The sequence below is a fragment of the Branchiostoma lanceolatum genome, chromosome 6, assembly GCF_035083965.1.
Source record: "Branchiostoma lanceolatum isolate klBraLanc5 chromosome 6, klBraLanc5.hap2, whole genome shotgun sequence".
Taxonomy (NCBI): domain Eukaryota; kingdom Metazoa; phylum Chordata; class Leptocardii; order Amphioxiformes; family Branchiostomatidae; genus Branchiostoma; species Branchiostoma lanceolatum.
The window spans coordinates 19,407,063-19,417,049 of record NC_089727.1 but is presented as its reverse complement, the minus strand read 5'-3'; the positions used below and the strand labels follow the sequence as shown (position 1 = coordinate 19,417,049).

The 9,987-nt window shown below is 42.1% G+C and overlaps 1 long non-coding RNA gene across 1 annotated transcript in view; it reads left to right on the top strand.

Moving 5' to 3' along the window:
* The first annotated feature begins 1,810 nt into the window (after positions 1 to 1,810).
* Positions 1,811 to 9,987, top strand: part of LOC136436980 (uncharacterized) — a 157,308-nt gene continuing 149,131 nt past the window's right edge. Inside the window, exon 1 of the long non-coding RNA XR_010756122.1 lies at positions 1,811 to 1,939. This is a non-coding gene — a long non-coding RNA (uncharacterized lncRNA). The remainder of the gene's footprint in view (positions 1,940 to 9,987) is intronic.

Here is a 9,987-nt window from a genome sequence, read left to right as displayed (position 1 = left end):
TTCGACTCCCTAACAGAAACTTACCTACCGAAAATCACCAACATCCAACCTTGTCTTCGAGAGTTATACCGCCAACACCATCACTCCACAAATCCCGACCAAATGCATACCCTCGCGGCGAAGGCAATGATTGAGGATATTATCGCTATCCCCACCCACATGTTTTCAAGTACAAGTTTGCCTCTTTATATCTGTTTTTGTATACCTTAGAGAGCACTACACGAAATGGCCACGTATCCTGACGGATCCGACGTATCCGGAATCGGGCCTCATGACGTTTCCGAGCGAATCCGGAAAAATCCCAGTTCACTGCTCGGATACTGAGGTGCCCGCAGATCCGACCAATTCCGACGCCGTATTCCTCTGGATCCGTGATGCGAAAATATTTGTGCGGATCCCTCGTTTTTTTTGTATTTGGAATGTTCGGATTGTTTGTATGTCGGTAGTTGTTTCGGATCCTGACGAATAAATACACACGGCACGGCATGATCTCATTTCCTGACGAATCCAGCAGATCCGGAATTGCGCATTATAGCAGACGCGGAACGTTTCCGATTGAATCCGATGCACCTCAGATCCGACAATTCCGGCGCCGTATACGTCTGGATCCTTCATACGTTTCGGGTACAGATACGGAACGTTTCCGAGCAAATTCAGACAAATACCAGGTATAGCTCAGATCCGGCAATTCCGACGTCGTATACGTCTGGATCCGTGATGCGCCTCGGATACCTGAGGATATTTGCGCGGAACCTTCGTTTTCAGATATTTGTCAATATGGCAGAGATAATCGGATTGTTTATTTGTCGGTAGTTGCTTCGGATCCTTACCAACAAATACACACCACACGGCATGATCTCAGATCCTGAAAAATCCAGCGGATCCGCAATCGTGCATCATAGCAGATACGGAACGTTTCCGATTGGATCCGATGCACCTCAGATCCAACAGTTCCGACAAATCCTGACGTATACGGAACACGGATTCGTGTCTGATCTCCCACAAGACGCTGCGTGTCATGACGTCAGGCGCGAGAAACGGTTTTGTCGGTGAACAGCACGGAGACAAGAACGGCGTTTCATCACTCTCTGTGCTTAATATGGCATCGTCAGAATCTACCATGGTCGACCAGTGATTTTTAGTGACTTGAGAGTCGAAGGGAATTCGGCGTAAACTCAAACGCGCGTCATTGCGAAGTAGTCTTCTTCGTGAATGCAATATTCGTCGCCCCCCTCCCCCTTGTAAAGTTGGTGGGGAGTCGATTCATCACTTAGAGGGACTGCCCTTTGGTAAGTACAAATTGGAAAATTCCTGTTTCTAACTAGTTTGAACGTCAGTTATCCTCCTATTGTGGCTTGACATATCATCGCATTTCCATGACAATAAGAATTGTCCAGCCGACCTGCACTTCTACACCGTTAGGATCTAGGAAATTTATAGCTTTCAATTTGTTCGTTCTTGCCAATGGTCAACAGACATTTGTGTCTGGTTAACGTTTCAGATACAACATAGCAAGCGGTTGAGGGAAAGATAATTAAAGATATCCTGTAACGGAAGGGAATGTCATAAGTATTTGTCCCACAAAGGTCCCACAGTTTGTGGATAGTGAGCTGGAACTTATGAGGAGGTACCAGTAGTAGTGTGTTCTAATGATTATTGTATTCAGTTATAGCTGTACATGTTTGATCAATATCATATTCAAGTTATGAATGTAAGTTTTACGTATTCAATTAAACGATGCCAGATTCGTTTTTTACAAATGTGATTATGTGATATGTTTAACATTTGTCATTGTTTCCCTTTATATATATATATCCTATACAGCATCGGCAGATACTTCCTTCACAAATGCAGCACATGTTGTGAGGACCTTAGCTTGGCTTGGAACAAAGCAATCAGCTGTCAGATGCTCAGATGCTGAGTACCTCAGGCTCCTTCGGTAAGGCTTAAGTCCATCATCGGTACACTTCAATGTTAGCTGAGACAGGCATGATGGATACCCATTGTCCCTTGTTTTTTGTTAGCTGCTGTGATGAAACGAAACCCATCACAGCAAGGAGGTTATATAGTCTATATAACCTCCTTGATCACAGTTATGTCAAAATCATGTGACATGTTACTTAAATACTAAGTATGTGAATTGATATTTATTCATCATTTGGTTTTATCATATAGGAACTGGTTCATCACAAGATGAACTCCAAGTGAGTCCAACATGCAGATACAGAAGAAATCAGCCTTGCCTGTACCTTACCAAGAGTGCATGGAAGAAGTGAACTAAGATGTAGTCAGAGAATGGGGAGAGGGCGATTATACACATGCAGTTCCACGGCATATACTACTTACGTGTAAAATGTGGCGTGCCATCATGGGAGTTTTTCAGACAGTATAATGTTACTTTGAAGTTTCTATTTTCAACCTCTGTATTTGAAATTAATTGTATCTGATATCTTTTAGACGAAGAGCTGGCCACAAAGGCTTTCATTACTTGAGTAGAATATGTAGAACATGTAGAAATTTTTGGTCCAAGTGCACTATACAGCAGTAAATATTACCACCACGATGTAATGGTTGTTAATTGCAATACATTTTATAACAATTGTGCTTACACAACCCCAATTTACCGACATTAACCTGCATATGCAGAGGTGCTTTGAGTATGTGGATGTCCCTCGGCCTGTACATGTCTTAAACGAAATGGATTATTTAGCCACATAGAACTTCCGTATTGTATTTGATAGTTTTTGAACTTAGAAATGCATATATGTTGAAATCTGAAATAATGTTACATTCAGGCTTTCCCAAAACTTCCTGTCATTGAATAATAATGTTTTGGGTATCGTTAAATTAAAAATGCACGCGTATTTATAAATAATCAACCATTCTATCAAACTTTGTGTGTTTGATTTGTACATATTCGTGGCAAATACAAACATATTGAGAGTCACAATCAATATGTCAAAGATTGTAGAAAGTCTGTATGTTGGATCAGTCTGTATCCGTGGCAAATACATACTGTACGTATCTGTCAGGATCTTGGGCAATTTCGTGCAATGTACGGCCCCATATCCGTCGAAAATTCCTATTTTTGTATTCCTCTGGATCTGAGGTTCCGGATCACAGTCCGCTTGTATCCGTCAGTATCCGCCATTTTATTGTAGAAAATACAGAAAAATTCCTGTACGTATCTGTCAGGATCTCTGGCATTTCCGTACAGTGTACGGCTCCGTATCCGTCGAAAATACCTCATTTTCGGATTCCTCCGGAAATATTCCCGATCCCGGTGCAGAAATTTATGGATCCGTTAGGTTGGATTCGTCAGTATACGTCAGTATCCGCCATAAAATACAGAAAAATCCATGTACGCATCCGTCAGGATCTCTGGCATTTCCGTACAGTGCACGGCTCCGTATTCGTCGAAAATACCTTAAATTCGGATTCTTCCGGAAATATTCCATATCCCAGTGCGCATTTAGTCGGATCCGTTAGGTTAGATCCGCCGGTATCCGTCAGTATCCGTCAGTATCCGCCAAAAATACAGAAAAATTCCTGTTCGTATCCGTCAGGGTCGGTGGCATTTCCGTGCAGTGTACGGCTCCGTATTCGTCGAAAATACCTTACTTTCGGATTCTTCCGGAAATATTCCATATACCGGTGCGGAAATAGTCGGATACGTTGCACGAATCCGCCTGTATCCGTCAGTATCCGTCAGTATCCGACAAAAATACAAAAAAAAATACCGGTACGTATACGCCGGGAAACGAGGCCATTTCGTGCAGTGGAGAAAAACTCATTTAGACCATTATTTTTATGGTCGAAACTTCAACTAGTGATCTTTAGTTTTAATACATGAGCTGTCAGTGACAGAATTAATTCTTTTTGGGAATAATTGGCATGTTTTGGGGGCAGACTACACTGTATACAGCTTCTATGCTAGACAAAGTACTCTCCAAGCAGAGGAGTGGGTCCGGCAGGTTTTTGACGTGTTTTTAGGCGTTTTTGTCGGGCTTTCTACTTTGTCATGGTTTCTTTCTATCTTTAACCCTTTCTGTATACAGCTTCTATGCTAGACAAAAGATTTTAACATATACAGTGATAGAATTAATTCTTGTTGGGAATAATTGGCATGTTTTGGGGGCAGACTACACTGTATACAGCTTCTGTGCTAGACAAAGTGATAGAATTAATTCTTGTTGGGAATAATTGGCATGTTTTGGGGGTAGACTACACTGTATACAGCTTCTATGCTAAACAAAAGATTTAAACATATACAGTGATAGAATTAATTCTTGTTGGGAATAATTGGTATGTTATGGGGGTAGACTACACTGTATACAGCTTCTATGCCAGATTAAAGATTTTAACATATACATCATCATAAACTGTTACATGTAGAAATTGCCGTCACTCAAAACTCTGCTCATTAGAACTTTTCTTCCTGTCCTCTTTTCAATCTTGTGATAAATCCAACTTGTCCGTGATATTCATGATTCTTTCAAAGAATGTTAAACGTGTTTAATGATAAATATATAATGCAGTGTGATAAGAAAAAGAAAAAAAAAAACAAGAGTCCGTAGGACACAATTCTCGGTGAAGTATTTATATTGTGTACATACATCGTGAGTAAGGTGTTTGTTAATTTCCTTTGCTAGTGACCTGCTAGTTGTAAGATAAATGCATGGAATGGATCTTGATGTAAGGTGTGAAATCACAGACCCTGATGCACTTCTAGGAATTACCATCCTGTTGTTTTTTTGTATTGGCGATTAATTGTCTAGGGGTGAGCCATCATACTGGATAATTGTTAATGATGGCCCCAGACTTTAATGGCTTCGTCCATTGTATGTCATCTTTATGATGAAGCACTATTTCTCGATTAGAGCTGTCAGTCCTATCATCATGTGATACTTTACTAGGGGGAGAACTAATTTAATCCAAGGCCGTAATCCCAAACCCCGAGCGGGCTAAGCTGTCTGGGCGGGCGGGGATCACTCCCAGCGCCGTAGAGATATCGGGGAGCCCCCGATGGTATGGTTTCCAGGCAAACCGGAAGTGACTTCGCGGCAGCCCGAGGGCTCTTTTCTGAGAGACATATCTCAACAATCTTTTATCCCCCTGCGTAAACTTTTTACATTGTCACAGCCACCGTACTACAAACTACAAGTGTGGTAAGTTTGAAGGTCCAGAGATTTGCAATTTTTACACGGCGATCTTGAAATTAAATATCGCTGGGGCGTAAAAGCGCACAGCCCCGACCCGTGCACACATGTGCGCCCTCTGGGACTGGACACCATACTACATAAACAGGAGGTCACTTCTGCACATGTTCGCAGCGAGAACTCACAATTCCCGTTGCCGCATTGGTATGTGGCTTGGCATATGTCGTTTGCTAGGTTGCGCGTGGTGATACACGTTGTCTATTATACAATGTAACAGTGACTATACGATCACAGCAAGTAGCGAAAGAATCTACCCTGTATCTGTTTACGACATTCAGCGACATGGAACGGATTTAAAGCATGGTCCCTATGAGAGGGCAGTACCACATTGCGCGTCAATATAGGGGTGCAATTACCATATTACATTAACGATAAAAGCAGTTACGGTGTAACAAAGACATCGTGCATCACCACACCCTGATTCGATCCTTCCGTTGTTGTTGTAAAGGTAAAGTTGATCTTCACCGCTGTGCCAGATGCTTGGGACGTCTCCTAAGCTCATCTTGAACCACCCTGTACCACATAACACAAGTGGCGTTTTTTTTGTATCCCCGTGTGACGCTAGTGCTAGTCCTGTTTGCTTATTTGGTGAAGAATCCGATTCACCTTTGACCTGCCTTTTTCCAGACCAACGATAGTACGAGTGGCTTAAGACAGGTCTGCTTAGTTAAAGGCGATTGATTGATTGATTATTGGTTGGTTTATCGATTGGTCACCATTACAGCTTGTTATGTTTACAAACACGCGCAATGCAAAGCGTCCTATTGGTCGTTGACCCGCTTTAGCGCGTTTGGTGCATTTGTGCCTTTCAGGGGACGCAATTAATTTTCTTTCTCCAATCAGAAGTTTTGGTCGGCAACTTATTGTAGTCCTTATTGTCGTAGTCGTCACCTCCATTCAACTATGTTTAGATTTTTTTGGGGTTTTATAATTCACTTTGAAGATGTGTTTTAGAGTTCACCGGGCTGTATTGTTACAGCCAGTAGGTACCAATTTCTAAGTAATGATTATTGAATGAATGAATGAATGAATGGATGGATGAGTGAATGGATATCACAAATAGTACCCGTTCACACAATTAGATTTTAAGAACAAAACGTAGACAGAATGGGAAAAGGCGAACGTATTGAGTTATCCGAAGTCAAATGTCTTTCAAGGGTAATCAGGTTTACGATTTCACCTTTGACCCACATTACGCTCACCTCTGACCCCCCGATACGACGAAAGCTGCCTGAGTCCCGGTTTACGTGAGGAGAAAAACCATCACAGGAAGCAGGTAATCCCAGAAATCACAAGCCAAGTATTCTGACATCAAGCGAAATAGTTTAAGTTCATTTCTGTGGGGGAAGGACCTCAGTGCGATGATAATTTGCGGGCCTTTTCTGGATGTGAATAGTGAAGACTTGAAGGGGGAGGGGGGCGAGGCAAAACATACGTACGTCGTCTCTCGTTACCTACATGCACATCATAGACCAGGCAAAGTGGCCGTTTTATCGGGACTGTAATGATAATGAAAGACAATGTGATTGTAAGACACTCATATTATAAGACGTAAAACACGGTTGTGGATACACCTTGAAGTGATCATGAATATATATTAAAATTGACCCTTGAAGTTGGTAGGTAAGAAACTTGAGTACAGTGCCACATTGTCATTTCCTGTCCAAAGGGAATTGGTGTGTATGTGTGTGTATAGGGGTGGTGGGGGTGGAGGGTGCATATAGGTAGGCTGTTTACGGTCGAAACTCGCATCACCCAGTACTTGTTCTCCACTCCTATAGTAGAATTAATTATTTTTGATACATGTACTAGTATACGAATATATAGCGATATTTCGGGTCGACTATGTGCTTGTAAGGACACGCAGTTGCAGTAGTTTTTTTTTTTTTTTTACTGCAGCGAGTAAAATAAAAAAACAAACATTTCCTTTATCACGAAAATAGCAAAATCGTTGTAGGTTGAGTTTTTATTCGTTAAGTTGTAATTATTTAACTTGATCAAGTTAGAACTCAGTATCATAATCAAAGAACTAAGAGAAAACATGTATTCATTTTCTCATAGGTTGGACATGGCAACCGCAAGGCATGGGTATCCCACCGGAGTAGTTCAGAACAGCTGTGATGGGTCTCCTATTGGGGTTTCGAAGGTTGATTGCGACAGCAAAACAAACACCGTTGAAGACCAGATGGCAGCACAAGAAGTCAACTTTAATAACGATGGGGAGAAATTCTACATGTGCGGGGAGTGTAGGTACAGAACAACTCGATGGTCTAACTTTTCTGTACATATGAGTCTTCATACTGGAGTAAACCCCTACAAGTCTAACCTTTGTGACTACTCTGCTACACAGAAATCAAGTTTGGACCAACATCAAGCAAATTTCACCGTTGAGAAACCCTACATGTGTGGAGAGTGCGGGTACAGGGCAGTTAAGAAGTCTGCCTTGGCTCAACACATGAGCACGCATACAGGTGAAAAACCCTACAAGTGTGACCAGTGCGACTATTCTGCATTTAAATGAGCATAAAACAAAACACAGTGGCGAGAAACCCTACATGTGTGGGGAGTGCGGGTACCGGACGACTAGGGAATCTGACTTATCCCGACATTTGAGAACGCATACTAGAGAAAAACCCTTCAAGTGTGACCAGTGCGACTATTCCTCTGCACGGAAATCCAGCTTAAATGAGCATAAAGCTAACCACAGTGGTGAGAAACCCTACATGTGTGGAGAGTGCGGGTACAGGACAGTTAAAAAGTCTAACTTGGCTCAACACATGAGAACCCATACAGGTGAAAACCCCCGCAAGTGTGACCAGTGCGACAACCCTACAGCAGAGAAGTCTAAGTTAAATGAGCATAAAGCAAAACACAGTGGCGAGAAACCCTACATGTGTGAGGAGTGCGGGTACCGGACGACTAAGGAATCTGACTTATCCCGTCATATAAGAACACATACTGGAGAAAAACCCTTCAAGTGTGACCAATGCGACTATTCTTCTGCACGGAAATCCAGCTTAAATGATCATAAAGCAAAACACAGTGGTGAGAAACCCTTCATGTGTGGAGAGTGTGGGTACAGGGCAGTTAAAAAGCCTACCTTGGCTCAACACATGAGAATCCATACAGGAGAAAAACCCCACAAGTGTGACCAGTGCGACTATTCTACAGCTCACAAATCTGGCCTTAGGAAACATAAGACAACCCATACCGAAGAAAAACCCTACAAGTGTGACCAGTGCGACTATTGTACAGCTTATGCATCTAACCTTACGAAACATCTGAGAATTCACACTAAAGGAACAAACATCCATGCAAGCGGGTTCGTGTGGGTATTGGCAGTGCCCGTGTTAAGTCAGACCACAGCACCGGAAGACTCGTGAATAGAAGGCAATGCACTCAGATCGATGGAAATAAGCACCTATCTCGGTTAGGGACGTCCTCTCGGATAGTACCCTAAGTCCCCTGTTTGAGAAGAGACACACCTTTAGCACCTTATTATTAATAAGAACCCGCCACACGTATCGAAAAGTGTAGGGATCCTTCCCAGTGTTAGTGGATCAGACTTTACAGTCGTTCGGAAGCAAGGCAGCTTGAACTTACTCTAGAAAACTTGTGTGTTTAATGCCGGTTTACCTGATGTACGAAGCAAACAAACAAAGGAAAGGGCGATTCCCTCAAGAAAATTGAAATCGATACTCTTGCATTAGTGATGATGATATTACAGTGATGTAAATTATAGAATTCAAATGACACTTGAGAGGGACTCAACTAGATTTGATACTGATACTGATATGGTTTTGGTTTTGCCGTCAGCCTGATTTTAGAGACGGTTATTTGCTGTAAATATTTCTTCATGTTTGCAAAACAATGATATTTTCCATTCAAATGTCACACTTTCTCAATATAATAATCTTTAAAACATTAGCGTTTGGTGTAATAGAGTACTGGAACATTAAACCAGGTGATCGAGTACTCCGTGTCCATTTACTACATCTAATTGTAGCATTTAAGGGAAATAAAGTCCGTTGACTGCCTTCAACTAAGGGTCACATTTCCAAACCGGGGCCCGGCCGGACTGTTTGCGGATATGAAAAATCAAACTACGTATCATGAAAAAGTGAAAAATTATTCTCATGACTGACTTTTAAAAAAATGTTCGCATTTTGTGCATCTTCCTTATTGACTTACAGCAAAGAATGATAACGTAGATCGCCAGAAAGAGGCACAAAAGCCACAAATAATGATAATAGTAATATTACAAAAAGGATACTAGTAATTCCCCGCCAAAGCAGAATTTTCAGTCCGGCACTTGTAGATGACGCGATTTCTAACTAGAAGCAGAGGCCAGGTTGTTTATGCGTTCATTATAATGTGAAATGAACGTAGATGATAAGAAAAGAAGAAGGAGAGTGGGAATGGGTAGACGGCACCGCTCTTAGGACCGGCTACAACGCGTGGTCGCCAGGTGGCAATGATGGAAGAGACTTTGACACAGGACTGCGCCATGTACTGGGGGATCCAGTGGTTTGGTTGGAATTGTGTTGAAGAAGATCGCTTCATCTGTCAGGTGATACCGACAAGTTTGTCTTATAAGTTTATATCAGGTTGCTGACGTTCTTTACGCAATTTGTTTGATTGATTTGCAATTTGATTTCCGAGTAATCAGGTCATTTTCCTTTGACATTTTCTGCGCTGCGGGGGGATTGTTACCTCCACATTCGGTGCGTTTCGCTGCGGTGTGATGCGTTCAGCTGAAAAATACCCC